This window comes from Oryctolagus cuniculus, chromosome 7 (genome assembly GCF_964237555.1).
Source record: "Oryctolagus cuniculus chromosome 7, mOryCun1.1, whole genome shotgun sequence".
Classification (NCBI taxonomy): Eukaryota; Metazoa; Chordata; class Mammalia; order Lagomorpha; family Leporidae; genus Oryctolagus; species Oryctolagus cuniculus.
This window is the reverse complement of record NC_091438.1, coordinates 28,882,334-28,905,954: the sequence shown is the minus strand read 5'-3', so window position 1 is coordinate 28,905,954 and position 23,621 is coordinate 28,882,334. Positions and strand designations below refer to the sequence as shown.

Below are 23,621 nucleotides of genomic sequence, written 5' to 3'. Positions count from 1 at the left end.
CAGACATCTCACACTCCATATTGCATGTGCTGATACTTCATAATAAATATCTCTCTTTTGGTCTCTCCATCTACAATATACATATTTATATATATCTTATATATATTTTATATCTTTATTGAGAGAAGGAAGGGAAAGAGAGCCACAACCAGTAGATGTTTGTTTCTTTGAGAACCCTAACTAATATTGATTTTGCACCAAGAGAAATTATCTCTACGTCTATGTCTATGTCTCTTTCTCTGTCTTTTACTCGGTCTATATCTGTATGTCTTGATATAATTAGGTAATACATATCTGCCTATTTATCTTTCTAGAAATCTCTTTTCTCTGTTTCTTTGGAGAACCCTAACACAGATTTTGGTTCCAAGGGTGATTTGGTACCATGTAGGAGATTTTCTTTCTATCTCTCTTTCCCTTTCTTTCTTTCCTTCCTACCTACCCACCCAATGATCACTTTTCTATTGGTTCTGTTTAGAGAACCATAACTAATACAGATTTTGTACTGAGAGTGGTTTTATAGGAACAAAATCTTAAGGATGAGTTTTTTGAATTAGTTCTTGGACTTACGATATTCTGTGTCTAATATGAAGAAGTTAAATAGGCTATTTTCTATTTCTAGTAGTAGAGAGACCATTGATAGTCCATGTCATGAACCGTTATATAGAGATACATGAAGTATCTGTATTGAAATGTAATCAGTTTGTTATAACTAGAAGAGAAGAATTTGTAGGCTCCAAACACTCATGCACATACACACTCACATGCACACACCCACATGCAAGAAATGGATAAAGAAATGGAAAGGCGGGTTTCCTGGTATGGTCAGTTTAAGCAGTGTGTCAAAAAGCTACATGTACTAAAAATGTATAAGTATTTAATGTTAATCTGAAATTTAAAAATAACAAAATATTGGCAAAGATCTGGATAACTGTATGTTTGAAACTTTTGAACATCTATTAAATATTCAGTTCATTTTGAAATACTCAAATATATTAAGGTGGTTGTTTGTCCCTAATGTTGCTGGACTACATGGCAAAGGAACAAAACAACAAAGAGAGTTATAGACCAATTTGCCTGTTGAACATAGGTGCAAAAATCCTCAACAAAATACTAGTCAATTGAATCTAACAATACATCAAAAATATCATTCACCCAGACCAAGTGGGATTTATCCCTGGTATGCAGGGATGGTTCAACATCCAAAAATCAATAAATGTGATACATCACATTAACAAACTGAAGAACAAAAATCATGATTTTATCAATAGATGAAGAGAAAGCATTTGATGAAATTCAGTATCCATTTATGATGAAAACTTCAAGCAAATTGTGTATAGAAGGAACATTCCTCAACACAATCAAGGCCATTTATGACAAACCCACAGCCAGAATCTTACTGAATGGGGAAAAACTGGAGGCATTCCTACTAAGATCTGGAACCAGACAAGTATAAACACTCTCACCATTGCTATTCAATACAGTCTTGGAAATTTTAGCCAGAATCATTAAGCAAGAAAAAGAAATAAAAGGGACACAAATGGGAAAGGAGGAAATCAAACTATCCCTTTGATGACCTGATTCTATACACAGGGGATTCAAAAGGCTCCTCCAAGACACTATCTGGAATTCATAGAAGAGTTTGGTAAAGCAGCAGGATACAAAATTAACACACAAAAATCAATAGCCTTTTTAAAAAGATTTATTTCCTTATTTGAAAGGCAGAGTTACAGAGAGGCAGAAGCAGAGAGAAAGAGCGAGAGAGAGAGAGAGGACTTCCATCCATGAGTTCACTCCCCAAATGGTCACAATGGCCACAGCTGTGCCAATCTGAAACCAGGAGCCTGGACTTCTGGGTCTCTCATGTGGGTGCAGAGACTGAAGGACTTGGGCTACCTTCTACTGCTTTCCCAGGCCATGGCAGAGAGCTGGATTGGAAGTGGATTAGCTGGGGCTCAAACTGGCACCCAAATAGGATGCTGGCACTGTAAGCGGGAGCTTTACCTGCTATACCATGGCACTGGCCCAAATACCCTTTGTATACATGGACAATGCCATAGTTGAGAAAGAACTTCTATGATCAATCCCATACAGAATAGCTCCAGAAAGAATTAATCCCTTGTAATAAATTTAACCAACGAGGTCAAAGATCTCTATGATAAAAATTACAAAGCTTTAAAGAAAGAAATAGAAGAAGAGAAAAAAGAGTTTGAAAAGTCTTTGATGTTCATGGATTGGAAGAATCAACATCATTGAAGTGTTCATACTTCCAAAAGTGATTTATAGATTCATGTGATCGAAATAAAAAATCAACAACATTCTTCACAGATCTAGAAATAATGATGCTAAAATTTATATGTAAACACAAGAGATCCCGAATAGTTAAAGCAATCTTAAGACAAAAAAAAAAAAAAAAAAAAAAGAAGAAGAAGAAGAAGAAAGAAAAAAACTGGAGACATTACAATACCAGATCTCAAGACATACTACTGGGCAGTTATAATTAAAACAGCCTGGTATTGGGGCCGGCGCTGTGGTGTAGCGGTTAATGCCGCTGCCTGCAGTGCCAACATCCCATATGGATGCCGGTTCGAGACCCGGCTGCTCCACTTCCAATCCAGCTCTCTGCTGTGGCCTGGGAAAGTAGTAGAAGATGGCCCAAGTCCTTGGGCCCCTGCACCCATGTGGGAGACCCAGAAGAAGCTTTGGATCAGTGCAGCTCCAGCTGTTGCAGCCACCTTGGGAGTGAACCAGCGGATGGAAGATCTCTCTCTCTCTCTCTATCTCTCTCTCTCTCTCTCTCTCTCTGCCTCTCCTCTCATTGTGTAACTCTGACTTTCAAGTAAAATAAATAAATCTTAATAAAAATAAACAGTCTGGTACTGGCACAAAAACAGATGTGTAGACAAATGGAATAGAATAGAAACTCCAGAAATCAATCCATACATCTACACTTTTCTTTGATGAAAAAGGAAAAATTAATCCTCGGAGCAAAAAGCACTTTCTTGAACAAATTGTTCTGGGAAAACTGGATAGCTGTATGCAGAAGTATGGAACAAGACCCCTAACTTACACCTTAGACAAAAATTCACTCAAAATGCATCAGAGACCTGGAATTATGACCTAATATCCTTCAAATTACTAGAGAGTATTGGAGAAGCCCTACAAGATATTGGCACAGGAAAAGACATCTTGGAAAATACCCCCAGAAGAACAGGCAATCAAAGCCAAAATTAATAAATGGGATTACATCAAACTGAGAAGCTTCTGCATGGCAAAAAAAAAAATTATCAGCAAAGTGGAGAGGCAACAGATAGAATGGGAGAAAATATTTGCAAACTATGCAACTGATAAAGTATTGATTTCCAGAATCTATGAAGAGGTCAAGAAGCCCAACAACAACAAAACAAACAACCCAGTTAAGAAATGGGCAAAGGACCTGAACAGAAATTTTTCAAGAGGGAAATTCAAAAGGCCAACAGACACATGAAAAAAGTGCTTAGGATGGCTAGCGTCAGGAAATGCAAATCAAAACCACAGTGAGGTTTCACCTCACTCCCATTAGAATGGCTTCCTTACAGAAATCAATAAACAACAAATGCTGGGAAGGATGTAGGGGGAAAGGTTCCTTAATCCACTATTGGTGGGAATGTACGCTGATAAAGCCACTATGAAAGACAGTATGGAGATACCCCCGAAATCTGAGGGTCCAGTGCTTTGGTGTAGAGGCTAAAGCTGCTGCCGATTATGCTGTCATCCCATAGGGGTGCCGGTTCAAGTCCCGGCTGCTCCACTTCCAATACAGCTCTCTGCTATGGCCTGGGAAAGCAGTAGAAGATGGCCCAAGTCCTTGGGCCCCTGCACTCTCATGGGAGACCCAGAAGAAACTCCTGGCTCCTGGCTTTGGATCGGTGCAGCTCTGGCCGTTGCAGCCAATTCGGGATTGAACCAGTGGATGGAAGACCCCTCTCTCTGCATCTCCTTCTCTCTGTGTAACTCTGACTTTCAAATAAATAACTAAATCTTAAAAAAGAAATCTGAATATAGACCTATCATATGACCCAGCCATCCCACTCCTAGGAATTTACCCAAGGTTAACGAAATCAGTATATGAAAGAGGATCTGTACCCCCATGTTCATTGTAACTCAGTTTACAATAGCTAAGATATGAAATCAACCCAGATGTCCATCAACATAAGTGAATACTGAATAAAGAAATTATTTGAACACACACACACACATAACACACACACAGACTATGGAATACTACACAGTGGTAAGAAAAAAATGAAATGCTGTCATTTGCATCAAATTGGATGCAACTGGAATCCATTATACTTAGTGAAATAAACCAGTCACAAAAAGATAAATACCATATAGTCTCTCTGATCTGTGGTAATTAATAGAGTACCTAAAAGGTGACACTGACACCTTGAGATGTGATGATTTTGAACAGCCCTTATCTTGACTGTTGAGGAACAATTTTTTTGTTTTTGTTTTTGTTGATTTTTCTGTTTTCTTCATAGTATTCAGTGAACTCTCTATTTCATGTAGGGTTAACCTCGTGAGTATAAAATTGACTGAAAACAGATTTGTTAAAAATAAGAATGGGAGTGGGAGAGTGGGGAGGAAGAAGGGTTTAAGCATGGGCAGGAGGGAAGCCTAGAGAAGGAATCACAGTGTCCACAAATTTGCGTATATTAAATTCATGAAGTGTGTATTCCCCAAATAAAAGAAAAAAATGACAAAAGGGACTCTAGTAAGTGCCCAGTGTGCCAGTAGTAAAGACCAACACTGAGTCCTCAATATAGTACCATCTCCCAGGATGATCAACCAGTCACCTTCTGGCAGGTTGCTTATATTGGGCCATATCTTTCATAGAAAGAGCAGAATTTTGTTTTTTACAGGAATAGACTCTTACTCTGGATACAGGTTCTCTGCATGCGACATTTCTTCCATAACTGAATTTGTGAACTTTCAGAATACCTTATCTATCTATCATCATGGTTTTCCACATAACATTGTGTCTGAACAAGAAATTCACTTCACAGCCAAAGAAATGGGACAATGGGATCATGCTCATGGAATTCACCATCCTAAAGCAGCTTTTTTGATAGAATGGTAGAATGACCATTTGAAGACTCAGATTTGTCTGTAGAATTTACAGCTAGGTGGCACTATCTTACAAGATTGAGAAAAGAAAGCTCCCTCATGAGGCTGATTATATTCTGAATTGGTGTTCAATTAATGGTGCAGTTTCTCCCATAACCACTATTCATAGGTCTAAAAATCAATGAGTGGAAATAAGAGTGGCACCACTCACTGTTATTTGTGGTGGTGCACTTGCTTCCAGTTCCTGTGACCTTATAATCTTCTGGCTTAAAATCAGATACAGAAGAAAGAAGCATCCCTCTTCTACCAGGAGACAACAGTTCCACTGAATTGGAAATTAAAGATGCCAACTGGCCACTTTGGTCTCTTTCCTGTGAATCAGAAGGAAAAGAAGAGAGTTCGCTATGCTGGCTGAACTGTCTCACCCTGCCTGCTAAGAATAAATTGGACCACTATTTGGTAGTAGAAATTAGGAAGAGTGTATCTGGAATGTAGGAGATCCCTTAGGGCATTTTCCAGTTTTACCATGCTTGTGATCAAAATAAATGGAAACATACAGCAACTCAATTCAGGTAGAATTGCTAATGGTCCACGTGTTTCAGAAGAATTCGGGTCCCCTCAGTAAGTAAAAAACCATGAGGTACTTGCTGAAGGCAAAGGAATGCAGAATAGGAAGTCAAGGAAGGCAATTAAAAACACAACTTATGATAGTGTGACAAGTAAAAAAATGAGAACTGCAATCATTATGAGTGTTTTGCCCAATATTTTCTTAATTTATTATGAATAACTATGTGTGTTTATAGCAAGTATTTTTATTTTCATTCCTCTCTTATTCCTTCAACATGTGTTGACTTCAAATCATGGCATTTAAATATTCTTAATTTTACATCATACTACTTAAGTTTTGGCATATCATAAAAACATAAACATCACTTAAGGACTTTTTCTCCTTTTAAGGCAAAGTTTTTGTTTATGTTGGGATTGTATGCAGAATAGTTGTATCATGTTAGGTGGAATTTTTATTTTATTTTGTCTCTATTCAGAGATTAAGTTTAAGGAAATGTTAACCAAATTGACAGAAAGTAGACTCATATATCAACCTGACTGAACCATAGGATGCCCAGTATTGATAAACACTATTTTCAATTGTGTTTGTCAAGGTGATCCAGGAGATATCGACATTTAAATTTGTGGACTCAGTAAAGCAGTTGGCCTTCCCCAATTGAAAGGGCATCCTCCATTCCATATTTAGCTGAGGGCTTAAATAAAACAAGAAAGCTTAGGAATGTTCACTTCCTCTCTGCATCGCTTACACATTAAGCAATGACAGCTGATGACGGAGTTGGGACATTGATCTTTTTGCCTCAGCACTCCTTGTTTTCAAGCCTTCAGAATCAGGCTGGAATCCACATCACTGGCTCTCTGGCTCTAAGGCCTTCAAACTATACCATTGGACTTCCTGCATCTCTGGCTTACAGCTAGAAAGTTGTAGGACTTCTCAATCTCTGTAATCATGTCAATAATTCCTTACAATGTCTGTTTCTATGTATGGGTTCTATTTCTCTGGAGAATGCTGGTTAATGCAACATGAAGTTGGAGGGTTCAACTAACAAAGTTGAATTCTTCCAATTGTTAAATTTGGTGGGAATTTTAGATGACGGCCTATGGTGAAATATTTTCTAATATATCCATGGTTTTTCTCTTATCACAACAACAATAACATCAATAACAAAAACGAAGACACTTAAGAAAAAAGGTCAGGGTTAGAAAGAAGACAAGATTTTGCAAGATTAACAGGGGCATAATTACTTACTTTTTATAATTTCTCTGTAACCATTGGTAAGGCAAAGTATAGAAGAGAAACTTATATTTCCTTTTAAGCAAAGGTAAAGTCCTCTGTTCAGTTAAATGATGAGAATCCTCTGAAATGTTTTCATTTGTCATGGTAACCATATGTTTCCAAGATTCCATTCCAGAATGGTTGTGGTGTCTGGCTAGAATACTCTAACATGTTCGAGTGACTGTTAATGCTCATCTCTCACTACAGAGAATGGAAAGTTTCTAGTTCCTGTGTAACTAGCAATGTCAGATATTTTTGCAAACTAACAGCTCAGTAGAAGTAAACACAGGATATGAATAGAAATTTTATAGAAGAGGAAACTGAATGGCTAAAAATTATGAAAATATATTTAATTTCACTTCAGTTCAAAGTAATGTAAGTCAGTTAAACATAAATTTATAGTAAGTAAAAACAAAATAATAATTAAAAATAAATCAATAAAATTTGATGTCAAATAAATAAAGGATAAATAGAACTTTTGAGATTTCTCATACAATTGGTTAAAGCATAAATGATATAAGTAACTTGTGGAACAATTTATCATATTCTAGCAACATTTTAATCCTACAACCTTTAATTTCTAATTGTAGGTCCAAAGATTATAGAAACATTTAAACAATTGATGTACTAAAACATGGAGAAGGATGTTCATTGCAGTATTCTCTTTATAATGTATTTGTTAAATAATTCATATACTATAGAATTCATCATTTTAAAGTATACAATTAGTGCTTTTTTAATATATGTACAATCATACAACAATCAGAACTGATTTTGGACCATTTTCATCTCAGCTGGATTGGTTGTTATTTTTATTGTTGAGTTTTTGAGTTGCAAGAAACCTCATTCCCACAGTCAAATCCTCATTCCTCTTCCCACCAGTGCCTGGAAACCATTTATCGCTTTTCTCTCTTCATGAATTTTCTCTCTTCATGAATTTTCCCTTTCTGGACATTTCATATAAACAATATATAATAAATGGCATTTTGAGTCTTTTTAGTATTGAGCTGCTGGTGATTTTTTTAAATATATATCCTGGATGCCAGATCATTATAAGGTATATGATTTGCAAATATCCCCTACTATTCTGTGAGCTACCTTTACACTTTCTTAAAACTATCCTTTGAAGCAAAAAAAGTTTTTAATTTAAATGAAATTCAATTATTATTTATTTAGTACTTGTGTTTTGGACTCACAAGAATTCACTCAGAATTAACTGTCTGATCCAACTAGTCTTTTCTTCTAAGAGTTTTGTAATTTTAATATCTTACATTTAGATTTTTGATAAACTTTGAGTTTTTTTATTTTTAAGAATTGTTACTGACTTAAAAGAGAGAGAGTGAATGTGACACACAGAGATCTCTCATCTCCTGGTTCACTCTCCAAAATTTCTGCAAAAGCTGGGGCTAGGCCGGGATAAAGCCAAATATGGGAATTCAATCTAGGTTGCCCATGTGGTGGTAGGGACACAAATACTGAAGCTATCACCTGATCCCTCTCAGAGCATGCATTAGCAGGAAGTTGTAATTGGGTATGGAGCTGCTACCCCATCCAGGAACTTTAATTTGGGATGTGGGCATCCCATGAGGTATCTTAACTGCTATGTCAAACGTCCATCATGCTTTGAGTTAATTTTAGTATATGATGGGAGTTATGAGTCTACCTTTACACCTCTGCATCTGCATGTTGAGTTAGCTTAGACTCATTTGTTAAAAATGGCTGTTATCCACCCTATCTTATTTAAAAGGCTATTTTTTCCCAAATGAATTGTCTTGGCATCCTTAAATTACATCTTAAGCTTTGTGGTTTTTTTTTTTTTTCCAAGCTTGTCTTATCCATCCTGGATCCTTTAAGTTTCTACATGAATTTTAGAATCTGATTGTCAATTTATGCAATATATGCAGCTTGGATTTTGGGAGGGATTGGGTCAAATATATAGAACAATTTGGGGAGTATAGCTCTCTTAATAATATTAAGTTCTGATCCATGAACTTTTCATTTATTATCTTCTCTCAAATTTTTTCAGCTTCATCTTACAGTTTCCAGAGTACAGTTGGTACACTTATTTTGTTAAATTGCTGCCAAATATGTCATTCTTTTGCATGTAACTCTGAAAGGAATTGTTTTCTTAATCTCATATTTCTTTTTTTCAGTTGAGGAATGAGTGAGTGGCATAACAGTGAAAATGCTGCTCGGGGCTCTCACATCTCGTTTCAGCGTGTCCAAGTTTGTACCTTAGCTCCACTCCCTATTCCAGTTTCCTGCTGAGGGTAAGTGATGGGTCAAATGGTTGGATACCTACCGTCCATGTAGGAGACCTGGATGGAATTCTTACTTGCAGCTTTAGCCTAAGAATCTGCAGTCAATGTAGGCATTTGTGAAGTGAATCAGCAGATGGGAGCTCTCTCTCTCTGTCTCTCTACACAAATACACAAATAAAATATACAAATACACAAATAAAAATTAGAAATACAATGAACTTTTATATATTGACTTACAGAGCTTATCTGTTAGTTCCAAAAGTTTTTCATTTCTTGTGTTTTCCATGTACAAGATTATGTCACCTATGGAGACAGTTTTAATTTTCTTTTCAGTCTAGATGCTTTTTTGTTATTGTTGTTATTGTTATTATTGTTATTACTGTTTGCCTACTTGTACCTTGACATTATAAATGTAATTAATGAGAGTATTCAGTCTTCCACCACTAAGTGATGTCAGCCATGGTTTTCTTCACAGTTTCCTTTTATCTGATTGGAGAAATTATTGTTGGGGCTGGCATTGTGTTGTGGTAGGTTAAGCCATTGTCAGCAATGCCAGCATCCATATGAGACTGGATCAAGACCCTGCTGCTCCACTTCTGATCCAGCTCCTTGCTAAAAAATGTGCCTTGGAAAGCAGCAGAGGATGATCCAAGTGTTTGGGCCCCTGCATCCATGCGGGAAACCTAGATGAATCTCCTGGCTCCTGGCTCCTGTCTTTGGCCTGGCCCAGCCCTGCAGTCATCTGGGGAGTAAACCAGCTAATGGAAAGTTTTTTCTCTCTGTAACTTTGCCTTCCAAATAAATAAAATAAATATTTAAAAAGAAGAAACAGTAGTTGTTGTTGTTTCTAAGTTTACTAAATAAAGTTGTTTTATTTATCAAAAGTTTTCTCCATATCTAGTAATGCTAGAATGTTTTCATTAACATAGTATTTTGTATTGATACATTTTTAGATACTAAGTCAATATTGTGTTCTTGAAATAAATTCCATTTGGTTGTAATATAGAACCCTTTTAAATGTTAATGGATTCAGTTTGCTACTGTTTTGTTAAAGTTTTTTCAAGGTGAATAATAATAAATATTTAACTCAATAATAGTAGACTGAGAAAATGACAAAAATAAATTCGAAAATGGCAAGAAATAATATTGTTTTGTTAAGCTTTTTGTATCTATCTTCTAATGTAATATACTGGTCTGTAGTTTTATATCCTTGTGATGTATGTCTGGTTTGGGAATAAGAGTAATACTGGCCTCATGAAGTGAACTGGAGAGTATGTCAATTCCCTTTATGGGGCAAGAAGATTTTGGAAGGATTGATGTTAATTTGTCTTTAATCATCAGGAAGATTTAACCAGTAAAGCCAGCTTATTATGAAGTTTGCTTTATAGAAAGGTTTGATTACCAATTCAATCTCTTATTTATTATAGATCTATTAAATTGTTTCTACCTCTTTAATATTTGTTGGTAGTTTGATCTCTGGGAATTTTTTGCACATAATTATTTAGAGCCTTCTGATACAATTCTTTGTATTTTCATAATATTTACTGCAAAGTTCTCTTACTAGCAGTTTTTATTATTTAAGTCTTATGCATTTTTCTTGGCCAGTATAGTATTTTTTGGGTCAGTATATATTTTTTTTACATTTTAAGCTTTATTTAGTGAGAAAGATGCATAGGAGAGTGAGAGCTTAATTTAGAGAGAGAGGTGAATAGGGGCTCATACCGAGCACCAGGAACCAGCCACGTGGATGTGATCTAGGCCAGGGAGCCTAGGGTGTGTGGCCCAAAGGCCATGTGTCCTGGAGGCCTGGGGCTACAGCCAGCCCCCTCTTGGCAAGAGGCCAGGGAAAAGGAGATGTATAGTAAAGGTTTGTTAATTTTACCATTTTAAGTAAAATAAACTAATTTTATTTTCATTCTTTTGCCTTTTTCTAAACTCTATTGCATTTATTTTCACAGCAATCATTATGTTACTTTCTTTCTGATAGTGTGGAGTTAGGTTACTGCTCTTTTTCTAGTTTTTAAGAGGGAGCTGTGTAGTGGCATAGTGGGTACAGCCACCGCTGCTGTGCTGGCATCTCATATGGGTGCAAGTTCGAGTCCCGGCTGCTCCACTTCTGATCAAGCTCTCTGCTATGGCCGGGGAAATCAGGGGAAGACGGTCCAAGTTCTTAGTCCCATACGCTCGTGTGGGAGACCCAGAAGAAGCTCCTGGCCTCTGGCTTTCAATTGGCCCAGCTCTAGCCATTGTGGTCATTTGAGAACTGAATCAGCAGACAGAAGATCTTTCTCTCTCTCTCTCTCTCTCTCTCTCTCTAATTGCCTTTCAAATAAATAAATATATGTTTTTAAAAGATTTATTTATTTATTTGAAATACAGAGTTATACAGAGACAGAGAAAGAGAGATACAGAGAGAGAGAGAGAAAGTTTTCTACCCACTGGTTCATTCCCCAAATGGCCACAATGGCCTGAGCTGGGCTAATCTGAAGCCAGGAGCCAGGACCAAGGATTTGGTCCATATCTTTCCCCAGACTAGGTAAGTTTACAACTATTATATCATTAAACAAATTTTCTAGGCCTCTATTCCTCTCTTTGTCCTCAGAAATCCCAACAATTCAAATATTTGTTAGTTTAATGGGGAGAGATTGTTTTCATTCTTTTTTTTTTTTTTTTTTTGACAGGCAAAGTAGATAGTGAGAGAGAGAGACAGAGAGAAAGGTCTTCCTTTGCCGTTGGTTCACCCTCCAATGGCCGCCGCGGCCGGCGCACCGCGCTGATCCGATGGCAGGAGCCAGGTGCTTCTCCTGGTCTCTCATGGAGTGCAGGGCCCAAGCACTTGGGCCATCCTCCACTGCCTTCCCTGGCCACAGCAGAGAGCTGGCCTGGAAGAGGGGCAACCGGGACAGAATCTGGCGCCCCAACCGGGACTAGAATCTGGTGTGCCGGCACCGCTAGGTGGAGGATTAGCCTAGTGAGCCGCGGTGCCGGCCTGTTTTCATTCTTATTACCTTTTTTTACTTTTCTTTTTTGTGACTAGAATATTCCATAAGGACTGTCTTTAAGTTCAGATATTCTTTCTTCTGGTAGATATAATCTGTTTTTAGGCTTTCAACTGTACTTCTTTTTTTGATTTATTTTGTTTATTTGAAAGACAGTTTACAGAGAGAGATAGAACCAGAGAAAGAGAGAGAAGTCTTCCACCAGCTGATTCACTCCCCAAATCACTCACCAGACCTGAGCTGAGTCAAAGCCAGGAGCCAAGAACTTCTTCCAGGTCTCCCATGTGGGTGCAGGGGCCCAAGCACTTAGGCCATTCTCTACTGCTATGGCTTTTCCAGGCCATAGCACAGAGCTAGATCAGAAATATAATAGCCGAGACTCAAATCAGCACCTTTATGGGATGCCGGCTCTACAGGCATGGGGCTTTAACCAGCCGCACCACAGCGTCGGCCCCTCAACTGTAATTTCTAATTGACTTACTGAATTCTTCATTTCTAAGATTTCTTCTTGTTTCTTTCTCAATGTCTATCTCTTTGCTGCATTTCCCACGCATATCATGTATCAATTTCCTAATTTCATGTAGCTATCTGTATTCTCTTGTATCTCTCTGAATGTCTATTTTAAAGATTTTATTTATTTATTTTAGAGGTAGAGTTACAGACAGTGAGAGAGAGAGACAGAGAGAAAGGTCTTCTTTCCGTTGGTTCATTCCCCAGATGGCCGCAACGGCCGGAGCTGCGCCGATCCGAAGCCAGGAGCCAGGTGTTTCTTCCTGGTCTCCCAAGTGGGTTCAGGGGCCCAAGGACTTGGGCCATCTTCTACAGCTTTCTCAGGCCATAGCAGAGAGCTGGATGGGAAGAGGAGAAGCCAGGACTAGAATCAGTGCCCATATGGGATGCCGGTGCTGCAGGCAGAGGATTAACCTACTGCGCCATGGAGCCAGCCCCCTCTCTGAGTATCTATAATCATTCTTTTGAATTATTTTTCAGGCATTTTGTCAAAGTGTCCTTCCATGGAGTCTAATGTTAAAGTGTTTTTATTGAGTTCCTTTTGTAGTGTCATATTGCCTTTCTGTTTAATACTTGTATTTCTGTATTAACTTTTATGAATCTGGAAGATCATTAGTTTCTATTGTGTAAAATGGTAGCTTTAATGGACAGAAGGTGTTTTCACATGTGTGTTTGGACATCAGCTAGGCAGGCTACATTGGGTTTTATTACAGTTGGATACTGAAGTCGAGTCTCCCTACATCTTCTTCTACCTTTAATGATGGTAGTGGCATGTAGAGCTCCATCAGTTCCAGCAGGGACAAGTGGGCCTCAGTGGTGGTAGCTGGGATTGTGACAGTGCCAAACCCAAGTCTGGGGCATGTTAGTCTGTCACATGTGCCCACCAAGAACAGGAGTGGCCCAATCTGCCATGAGGCTGGAGTCCAGGACACGAACCAAAGCCAGGACCATTGGAGAAGAGAGCTACACATCCCAGCAGATGTGCACATTCAGCCAATCCACCAGAGCAGTGAGCTTGGGGCTTCAGTCTGGGCTGCTTACCAAGCCTGAGGGAAGCCTGAGTACATGTGTGTGAACAATCGCTCTCACCAAATAAAGGAAAGCTCAGACTAAAATGTTGCTGGAGTCCAGGTGCTCATCAAAGCTGGAGCCCACTGCAGAAGGAAGTCATACTGCCTCAGAGGTGTGCATGCCAGTGATGCCCACCAAAGCTGGAATGGGTCTGGACTGCACCTAGGCTGGAGTCAGGGGCACTCATCAAAGCTGAGGCCCACTGAAGAAGGGAATGAAATATCCTGGGTTGGTGCGCCTGACAAATTGTGACCACACAAGTTTGGGGAGCGGGGAGCGGACTATGCTGAAAAGAAAAACAAGGCACACACCAAAGCTGAGGTGGGTGGGAGAGGGAGCTTCACAGCCTGAGTAGATTTGGTGACCAGCCGTGGCAGGAAGTCAGATACTGGGCAGACCAATATGGCTGTGACCAACAACCTTTTTCTCCTTTCTTGATAGAAATATTACTATTATAAATTATAGGCATCCTGCAACTTTTTGTAGCTTATGTTTTTGTTTTAAGGTATTTCAATGTATTTTCTAATTTCCTTGTTATTTGGTTTTTGACCTATAGGTTATTTAGTAGTATGCTGTTTAATTCTTGCTTATTGTATATTTCTCCCATTTCCTTCTGTTACTGATTGCTGATTATACTTCATTGTGTATGGAAATGCACATCATTTGATTTCCATCCTAAATATATTGCAGCTTATTTTATGGTCTCATATTTTAAAAGTATCTCCTTAGTGTTAGTCCTGTGATTACAAGGAAAAATTTAGTTGACTATGTGATTTACTCATATGCTTTCTATATGAATTTGAATCACTGACTATTATGCTTTCTCTACAGCCTGGAGTAATGCCTGTAGTATTTCTTCCTGGGCAGATCTCTTAACAAAAAGAAACAATCAGAAATAAATCCAAAATTCATTTTGGTTTATCTGTCAATGCCTTAAATTTTCCTTCATTTTTGAAGGATAGTTTTGCTAGATAAGGAATTTTTTGTTGGAAATCCTTTTTTAAAAAAGATTTATTTATTTATTTGAAAGTCAGCATGAGAGAGAGAGAGAGAGAGAGACAGAGAGTGAAAGAGGGAGAGAGAGAGAGAGAGAGAGAGAGAGAGAGAATATGATATTCCACCCACTTGTTCACTCCCCAGATAGCCACAGTGCTCAGGGATGGGCCAGGCTGAAGCCAGGAACTAGGAGCCCACAAGAGCGACAGGGGCCCAAACATTTGGCATATCTTCTGCTGATTTCCCAGGTCATTTGTAGGGAGCTGAATCAGAAATGGAGCAGCAAGGACACAGATTGGCACCCATTTCGGATCCTGGCATCAAAGGTAGTGACTTTACCCACCACACCACAATGTCAGCCCCTGGTTTTTCATTCCTGGTCCTCAGAGAATATGATCTCATTGCCTTCTGGCCTCCATGGTTTCTGGTGATAAATCCACTGTTAATTTTATTGGTAATATCCAATACATTTTCAATTACTTTTCAGCTACTTCTATTTTGGTCTTTGTTTTTAGAGATCCTTTTTGAAATTTGCTGTGCTTTTTGATTGCACAAGTTGCTATTTTTCATCAGATTAAGGAAGTTTTTGTCAACATTCTTTTTTTTTTTTTTTTTTGACAGGCAGAGTGGACAGTGAGAGAGAGAGAAAGGTCTTCCTTTTGCTGTTGGTTCACCCTCCAATGGCCGCTGCGGCCGGTGCACTGTGCTGATCCAAAGCCAGGAGCCAGGTGCTTCTCCTGGTCTCCCATGGGGTACAGGGCCCAAGCACTTGGGCCATCCTCCACTGCCTTCCCAGGCCACAGCAGAGAGCTGGACTGGAAGAGGAGCAACCAGGACAGAATCCGGCGCCCCGACTGGGACTAGAACCGGGTGTGCCGGCGCCACAGGTGGAGGATTAGCCTAGTGAGCCATGGCGCCAGCCTGTCAACATTCTTAGAATGTACACTTTTCCTATTTTCTCCATTTCACATATCGTTCTGAGACCCTTATTATTCATATGTTGGCATGTTTCATGATGTCCCACACAGCTCTGAGGCTCTTTATTTTTATTGTTTCCTTTTTACTTATACTCTTTAGACTGGATAATATAATTTATCTAACATCAGGTTTGCTCATCTTTCCTTCTGCTATTCAAATATGTTGTTGGGTACATTTTTCAATGCAGTTATTTTACTTTTTAACTCCATAATGTATATTTGGTTATTTTATATAATTTATTTTTTGTTATTTTATATTTGATTAAAAGAGGCATCATTCTTGTATCATCTTTTACTTGTTCAATCTTGGCTTCCTAAAGTTCTTTGACTATACTATTAACAATTTGCTAAAATATTCATTTAATAAATTTAGTTTCAGGTTTTCTCAGCTATTGACTATTTTTTTCTGTATGTGGTCCGTATTTTTCCATTTCCTTGCAGGTGTGATTAGTGAAATCTGGACATGGAAATAACATGTTGTTGCTGCTATGGTAATCAGATCTATCCCTTGCCTTGCCAAGATTTGTTGGTGCACTTGTTATCATTGTATAAATGCTTGTTTTATTTTATAAATTAACAAATTTGCAGACTAATTACATAAAATCTACATTCTCACATGTAGCATTGATTTCTCTGCTCAGTTAGATTACGTCAGTGAATGATTGGACAAATTGTCTTAAAAGCTTTCAAACAATAAGCCAATTAGCTTTTGCTAATAGGATCTATTAATATGTGATAGAATATCTTCAACATTCAGTATCCCACCATCTGCTTTAACCCTTACTTTCTGGTTGTGAATAGCCTTACAGTCAGTCAAAATTAGAGATTAGGATTTCCTTGGGTATTTATTTGACATGAGCAGAGTCCAGCATAATGAGTGCCCTCCTCAGTTTCCAGGAATATATGAGACCTTTCTAAGCCCGCTGTAGACATTTCACTCCTTTCAGACGTTTTGGTCAGTTTACTGTTTTCTACAACTGGTGTTGCCACAGCAGTAGGCTGCAACATTAAAAAATTGCCACTAGTTATTTTTTCATGTGTAAGGCAAAACATTTTTTTCTATTTTCAATAAACATTATACACATGAGATTAGCTCTATGTTAAGTAAAGAGTTACACAAATATTATGGAACAAAAAAACTGTTTTTCAAAAGTCGAGACAAAGACTTTTCCCTTTGCTTCTCAAAATGTCAATTTCATTTCTACATATTGCCTTTTAGGTGCTCTACTTCTTATCACAGGGAAGGGAGAACATACGGTATTTGTTCTTTTGGGATTGGCTTATTTCACTAAGAATGAAGTTTTCCAGGTTCATCCATTGTAGCAGTTGACTGGATTTCATTTTTTTTCCTTTCTGTGTAGTATTCTATGGTATTCATTTCCCATAATTTCTTGATTCAGTCTTTTGTTGATGGGTGCTTGTGTTGATTCCATGTCTTAGCTATTGTGAATTGAGCTGCAATAAATACAGGGGTACAGAAAAATTTTTAATATACTGATTTCATTTCTCTTGGGTAAATTCCCTGGAGTGTGATGATTGAGTCATATGGTAGGTCCATATTCAGATTTCTTAGGTATCTCCATACTATTTTCCACAGTGGCTGTACCACTTATATTCCCACCAAGTGGATTAAGGTGCTTTTTCCACCACATCCTCACCAGAATTTGTCATTTGTTGATTTCTGTATGAAAGTCATACTAACTGAAGTGATGTGGAATTTCATTGTGGTTTGATTTGCATTTCCCTGATGGCTACTGAACATATTTTGATGTGCCTGTTGGCCATTTTGATTTCCTCTTTTGAAAAATGTCTGTTAAAGTCCTTTGCCCATTATTAACTGGGTTGGTTTTGTTGTTGTTGTTTTGTTGAGTATTTTGTTCTCTTTGCGTATTCTGGTCATTAATCTTTCATCAACTGCATAGGTTGCAGGTAATTTCTTCCCTTCTGAAGCTGCCTCTTCACTTCCCTTAGTGTTTCTTTTACAGTTCAGAAGCTTCTCAACTTGATGTAATCCCATTTGTCAGTTTTGGCTTTGATTGCCTATGCCTGTTGGGTCTTTTCCAAGAACTCTGTGCCTACACCAATGTCTTGCAGGGTTTCCTCAAGATTCTCTGATAATTTGATGATATTGGGTCATAGATTTAGATCTTTAATCCATTTTGAGTGGATTTTTGTGAAAGGTATAAGGGATAGGCCTTGCTTCATACATCTGCATGTGGAGATCCAGTTTTCCCAGCACCATTTGTTGAACGGTCTGTCCTGGCTATAGGGATTGATTTTAGCTCCTTTGTGAAAGATAAGTTGTTTGTAGACTTGTGGGTTTATTTCTGGCATTTCTATTCTGTTCCATGGTCTATCCATCTGTTTTTGTACCAGGACCATGCTGTTTTGATTATAATTGCCCTGTGGTATATCTTGAACTCTGGTATTGTGATGCCTCTAGCTTTGTTTTAGTTGTATAAGATTTCTTTAGCTATTCGGGGTATCCTGTGTTTTCATGTGAATTTCAGCACCATTTTTTCTCTATCTGAGAAGAATGTCCTTGCTATTTTAATTGGTATCACATTGAATCTTTAAATTGGTTTTGGTGGTAAGGGGATTTTGGTATTGATTCTTAAAATCCATTAACATGTAAGGTTTTTCCATTTTTTATCTTTTTCTACTTTAATGTTTTTGTAGAGATTTTTGACATCCTTGGTTAAATTTATTCCAATGTATGTGATTTTTTTTTTGTAGATATTGTGAATAGGATAGATCTTAGAAATTCTTTCTCAGCCATGGCATTTTCTGTGTATACAAAGGCTGATGACTTTTGTGTGTTGATTTTATATTCTTTTACTTTACCTAACTTTTATGAATTCCAATAGTATCTTAGTGAAGTCTTTTGGATCTCCTATATATAGAATATGTCATTAAAAAGTAGGGATAGTTGACTTCCTCCTTCCCAGTTTGTATCTCTTTGATTCATTTTTCTTACCTAATGGCTATGGCTATCACTTCCAGGATTATATCGATAAACAGTGGCGACAGTAGGCATCCTTCTCTGATTCTGGATCTCAGTAGGAATGCTTCCAACTTTTCCCAATCAATAGGATGCTGGCCGTGGGTTTGTTATAGATTTACCTTGATTTTGAGGAATTTTTCTTCTATACCCAATTTCCTTAGAGTTTTCATCCTGAAAAGGTATTGTATTTTATCAAATGCTTTTTCTGCATGTATTGGGATAGCAATCTGGTTTTTGTTCTTCAGTTGGTTAATGTGATGTATCATATCAATTGATTCGTAAATGTGAACCATCCCTAAATACCAGCAATAAATCCCATTTGGTCTGGGTGAATGAAATTTCCAATTTGTTGTTGGATTTGTTGGCTAATATTTTGGTGAGGATTTATGCATCTATGTCTTCAGGAAAATTAGTCTGTAGTTCTCTTTCTCTGTTGTATCTTTTTTTTCAGATGTAAGAATTCAGGTGATGCTGGCTTCATAGAAGTAATTTGAGAGGATTCCCTCCTTTTCTATTGTTTTTGAATAGCTTGAGAAGAATTGGATTTAGTACTTCTTTAAATGTCAGGTAGAATTTAGCAGTGAAGCCATTTGGTCCTAGGCTTTTCTTTTCTGGGAGGGTCTGTATTACTGATTCAAGTTCTGTGTTGGTTATTGTTCTGCTTAGGTTTTCTGTGTTTTAATGGCTCAGTTTAGGTAGGTGTTATGTGTACAGGAATCTATCCATTCTCTAGGTTGGCATACAGATCTTTGTAGTAATTCCTGACGATTCTTTTTATTTCTGTGGTATCTGTTGTTATATTTCCTTTTCCATCTCTGGGGATTTTATTGATTTGGATCTTCTCCTTCTTTCTTTTCTTTCTTTCTTTCTTTCTTTTTTTTTTTTTTTTTTGGTTAGTTGGGCCAATGTTGTGTCAATTTGGTTTATTTTCTAAAAAAAAAAAAAAACTATTCATTTTACTGATCTTTTGTATTTTTATTTCAAATTTGTTTATTTCTTCTCTAATTTTAATTGTTTCATTTCTCCTACTAGTTTTGAGTTTGGTTTGCTGTTGTTTCTCTAGGTCCTTGAGATGCAATGATAACTCATTTGTTGGATGCCTTTCCAATTTCTTGATGTCGGAACCTGTTGCAATAAACTTTCCTCTTAATACTGCTTTTGCTGTATTCCATAAGCTTTGATATGTTGTGTTGTCATCTTCATTTGTTTCCAGAAATCCTTTGATTTTTATTATGATTTCTTCAATGACCCACTGTTCATTCAAGAATATGCTGTTTAGTCTCCATGTGTTTGCATATGTTCTAGAGATACCTGAGTTGTTGATTTTCAGCTTCATTCCATTGTGGTCAGAAATGATGCATGATCTGATTTGGATTATTTTGAATTTGCTGAGACTTGCTTTATGGCCTTGCATGTCATCAATCCTAGAGAAAATTTCATACACTGGTGAGAAGAATGTGAATTCTGTAGCTGTGGGATGGAAAATTCTATAGATGTCTGATAGGTACAATTGGTTTATAGTGTCAAATAACTGTTGTTTTCTTGCTGATTTGCTGTCTGGTTGACCTGTCCATGGCTGAAAGTGGCATATTAAAGTCCCCCGTTATTGTTGTATTTGAGTCTATGTCTCCCTTTTGATCCACTAGCATTTTTTTAAATTCTGTATTTAAGTGCATATACATTTATTATAGTCACATCTTCCTGTTGAATTGATCCTTTAATCAATACATAGTGTCCTTTTTCTCTTTAATAGTTTATGTGTTAAAGTCTATTTTACATGATATTAGGATGGCTATACCAGCTCTTTACTGGTTTCTGTTACTATAGAATGCCTTTTTCCATTTTTTCACTTTCAATCTGCCTGTATTTTTGTTGGTGAGATGTGTTTGTTGTATGCAGCTAGTCTGTATCTTTTAACTGGAGAGTTGAGGCCATTTACATTAAAGGTGACTATTGATAAATAATGACTTCACCTCGCTACTTTTCCATAAATATTCCTACTGTTTGCTTTGGATTTCCTTTGTGCTTTTACTGGGAGATTTTCTGACTTCACCTTCTTTCATAGTGATGAACATGTTTCTGTGTTTATATATCTAGCATCTTTGTATTAAGCATCATTTGTAAGGCTGGATGGGTGGTAACAATTTTTTTCAATTTCAGTTTGTTACGGAAGGTATTTATTTCACCTGCATTCATAAATGATAGCTTTGCAGGGTACAATATTCTGGGTGGACAATTTTTTTCTCTTAAGACTTTGAATATATCTCTCCTAGCCTGTAGGTTTTCTGACTGGAGATCCTCTGAAATAATCTGGAGTTTTTTTTCATGCACATTTTAGAGTCTTTTTTATGTTTTACTGTGGAGAGTTTGACTAAAATGCGCTGTGGTGAAGACCTGTTTTGTTCATGTCTATTTGAAGTTCTATGTGCATCCTGTACTTGGGGTCCCTTTCTTTCTCCAAATTAGGAAAGTTTTCTGTAATCATTTCACTAAAAAGGCCTTATAATCCATTCTCTCTTTTCACATTTTCAGGAACTCCTAAAATCAATATGTTGGTCTATTTGATTGTATCCCATAGATTACCAACACTTTTTTTAGTTTTCTAATTTATTCTTTTTTTTGTCTGTAAAATATCCAGAGATTTATCTTTTTCTTCAGATATTCTTTCTTTTGCTTCTCTTATTCTGTTGTTAAAGATTTCCATTGCATTTTTTATTTGTTCTATTGAATTCTTCATTTCCAAGATTTCATTTCTATTTCTCCTTAATATTTCAATTTCATTGAAAATATTTTATTTCATGCTTGTATGGATTTTATTAGTTCATAGATTTGCTTCTGATTACTTCTAAGTAATCCTATGATTAATTTTTTGAATTCCATTTCTGGCATTTCTTCAATCTTTTCATCTTCACATTCTGTTATTGAAGTTTTGTGTTCTTTTGGGATGTCGTATTATCTTCCTTATTCTTTTTTCTTGAATTATTGCATTTATTATTTGTTATTTTTGGAGATATTCATTGGTTTTTTGTTTTGTTTTGTTTTGTTTTATGTTTTACCTGTGATGGCTTTTTTCTTTGGGCTATTCCTCTGTGACTTACTGGAGTGTCCACTTTTTCAGTGAATATCTAGAGACGTGTGGTGGGTGTGGCCAGGGAGCTCTGTTCAGTGCTCCAGCGTAAAGAAGTGTCCAAGGTGACAGGTTGGGCATGGTAAATTTCCTCTTTTTTTTTTTTTTATCTGAGGGGAGGTTTCTTCTACTCTCTTGGTGTAGTCTCATACTCATGTCCTCTCCACAAAATGAAACCAGTGTCTTGGTGCTAGCCCCAGAGAGTACAATATTTGCACAGCCAGAAGAACCTTGGTGTAAATGCAGATTCTACAGCAATGACCCTCACCAGAGAATCAAAGAGCCCCAAGCATGTGGAGCCTCCCACAGTGACTGCCCATCCCCAGCCATACCTTACCTTGAGCCCTTCCACACAGCCACAGTGTTTTCACAGTCCTTGCACACAAGTCTCCCAGTCACAAGCACCCAGTCCCCTGTCAGTCAGTTCTCCCAGCAGACTCAGGCATCTGCACTTGGCTAGTTTCTGGGTATGTGGACAAGAGCTGGTACAGCTGTTATCTATGTTCAAAATGGTACCTGTCCTCTAACAGCTGGTTACAGGATGCTAGTTGCAGGTGGCTGGGGAGAAGTGAGCCCCTCCTTTTTTCTCTCCTCTAGTTTGGCAGGTACACTGTCCCCCACAGGGCCCCAAGCCAGATTCCCACCAGGCTCTCCCTGAAGCTTTACTGGCAGTAGCTTATGCTGCAGCAGACTGGTCTTACCTCACTCCAGAGCTGGTGCTAAGGTTCTTAGCTGCTGTCATTTTTGTGCGTGTCCACACCCTCTACATAGGTCCACAGTGTCCTTCTAATTTGCATGAAGTTTCCTCTGCCATTTTCTCCCTAACACTTCCTGATAATACACTCTCTCCACTTTTTTTTAAACTCCCTATTCCACTATCTTGGATCCAATCCACCAGTAGTTATTTTTACCAATGTTCTGAGAATAGGGCTATTTTCCTTGAATGAATTCTGAGTCAGGTTGGATAAAGACAAATCCTGTAATGTGCAAGAATCATTAAGTAGTGATTGTCTCCTGAAGGATTTAGGGGACAGATGTTGGTCTACCCTCTCTAGGAGTGCTTATAGGCTTCTCTTTTCACAGCTTCAGGCTGTTTGTTGGTTTTCAAAGCTATTTTGCATCTAATGAATAGAGGATGGGAATAAAGTGTGTCTATAGCATTGTTTTTGATTGGAAAAATATTGGAAATAATTTTCAAACAGAAGGAGAATGAACCAAAAAAACTGTGATATCTTCTTACAATAGAATTAAGCAGTTAAAATAATGAACTAAGATTATAAATCTAAACATGAACAGCCCTCAAGAATCAAATTGTTAAGAGAAACAAACTGAAGAATGAAACCTACAGTATAATGATATTTATATAATTAAAATACTGAATAGCTGGCGCTGCGGCTCACTAGGCTCATCCTCCGCCTTGCGGCGCCGGCACACTGGGTTCTAGTCCCGGTTGGGGTGCCGGATTCTGTCCCAGTTGCCCCTCTTTCAGGCCAGCTCTCTGCTGTGGCCAGGGAGTGCAGTGGAGGATGGCCCAAAGTGCTTGGGCCCAGCACCCCATGGGAGACCAGGATAAGTACCTGGCTCCTGCCATCGGATCAGCATGGTGTGCTGGCTGCAGCACGCCGGCCGCGGCAGCCATTGGAGGGTGAACCAATGGCAAAGACCTTTCTCTCTGTCTCTCTCTCTCACTGTCCACTCTGCCTGTAAAAATTTTTAAAAAATAATAAAAA

General features: G+C 37.8%; 1 protein-coding gene and 1 long non-coding RNA gene across 6 annotated transcripts in view; one reads left to right on the top strand and one right to left on the bottom strand.

The window, feature by feature from the left end:
* Positions 1–7,059, bottom strand: part of MROH9 (maestro heat like repeat family member 9) — a 107,706-nt gene extending 100,647 nt beyond the window's left edge. For 3 of the 5 annotated variants that reach the window (XM_051857124.2, XM_008264098.3, XM_051857127.2), the window contains exons 1-2: positions 6,920–7,047; positions 5,318–5,477 (exon numbers count right to left, since the gene is read on the bottom strand). The gene's annotated coding sequence lies outside the window, so the exon portion shown is untranslated. Of the gene's footprint in view, positions 1–5,317; positions 5,478–6,919 lie in introns of all 5 variants that reach the window. The other 2 variants (XM_051857126.2, XM_051857125.2) reach the window with 2 other exon arrangements.
* Positions 7,060–7,104: 45 nt separating this feature from the next.
* Positions 7,105–9,967, top strand: LOC127493547 (uncharacterized). The gene is made up of 3 exons (XR_007923825.2): positions 7,105–7,321; positions 9,100–9,216; positions 9,683–9,967. It is a non-coding gene; the product is annotated as an uncharacterized lncRNA (long non-coding RNA).
* The last annotated feature ends 13,654 nt before the right edge of the window (positions 9,968–23,621 follow it).